The sequence below is a fragment of the Dreissena polymorpha genome, chromosome 1, assembly GCF_020536995.1.
Source record: "Dreissena polymorpha isolate Duluth1 chromosome 1, UMN_Dpol_1.0, whole genome shotgun sequence".
In the NCBI taxonomy this organism is placed as follows: domain Eukaryota; kingdom Metazoa; phylum Mollusca; class Bivalvia; order Myida; family Dreissenidae; genus Dreissena; species Dreissena polymorpha.
The window spans coordinates 210678102-210679208 of NC_068355.1; the positions used below are offsets into that span (position 1 = coordinate 210678102).

General features: G+C 31.8%; 1 non-coding gene across 1 annotated transcript; it reads right to left on the bottom strand.

The window, feature by feature from the left end:
• Nucleotides 1-539: 539 nt before the first annotated feature.
• Nucleotides 540-680, bottom strand: LOC127865344 (U4 spliceosomal RNA). The gene has a single exon (XR_008042600.1). It is a non-coding gene; the product is annotated as a U4 spliceosomal RNA (small nuclear RNA).
• Nucleotides 681-1107: the final 427 nt, after the last annotated feature.

Consider the following 1107-nt stretch of genomic DNA (forward strand, 5'->3'; position numbering starts at 1 on the left):
AAAAACGTAACACAAACTTCAGTGTTTCAATAAGTGTGCTATCATCGTTAGGTGATTATGACGCACGACGTTCGTTCAATAAGACGTCTGTGTTTTTCTAATAAAGGTTTCTGAAAAAAACCACTGTATAAACTGAGCAGATAGCGTTCTTTAAACCATGAGGTGGTGTGGAGTGTTTGTGTGTTCATGTGTGGAGTCTTGTGTTACAATGATTATTGTATTTAATGTGTATTGCTCTTCATTTGAAATGCATTATTATTATGAATGAGTATTAAAAAGGGCTGTATTTAATTGATATTTGGTTTGGCCAGCTTCAAGTTTGTATCTATTGAGGTACGTTCAAATTTAAACAGCGCTTGAGCAGGAAAATACAAACCACCAAACATTTCTCGGAAAGTGGAGAACTTTTGGGCGGCAATTATGATAATAAATGGTAAGCATGCTATTGGACTTTTCAAATGTATGATACAAACTGCCATAGAATATTGTTCGTTGATATAACCATACAATATTTGAGACAATAGATGCATATAATAATATCCCCGGAAGGATGTTCATAGATTGCGCTCGCCGCCCATATTTCAGGGCGTCGGCGCGGTATATTGGGTATAGTTTTCAAAGAGAAATAACCACGCCTCGGAAAATCCTTATTTGCTATGGTACCGCGACTACGCAAAGCTATTAAAATTGAAGTTTTCAAATGATTAAACACTATTGCGGCATATCTAATATTTTATTTGTAATATAAAGCATTTAAACCATTCATATTATAACTAAGTAAATTATTACATAAAACAATATTGCTTTTCCGAAATTCTGTCCTTTTAAGAAGTATAAAGATAATATTTTCAACGAATTAATAATGTTCCTTGACATAAAGAGACTTAATTTATTACCACGACTTCGTTTTATTCTGTTTTTTTATATTCTTTGTCAAAACTAAATATGATGAATATTTAAATTTGTTTTAAAATAATCGAAAATCCATTTGCTATGTTCATTGAGTATCATCTGAAAGTTTTCAATAACAATTTTTAATATAGTTATATATATAGTTTAAACATAGTTAGGGGACTATCGGAAATTTGGTCGTACTCGCCTGTAGCT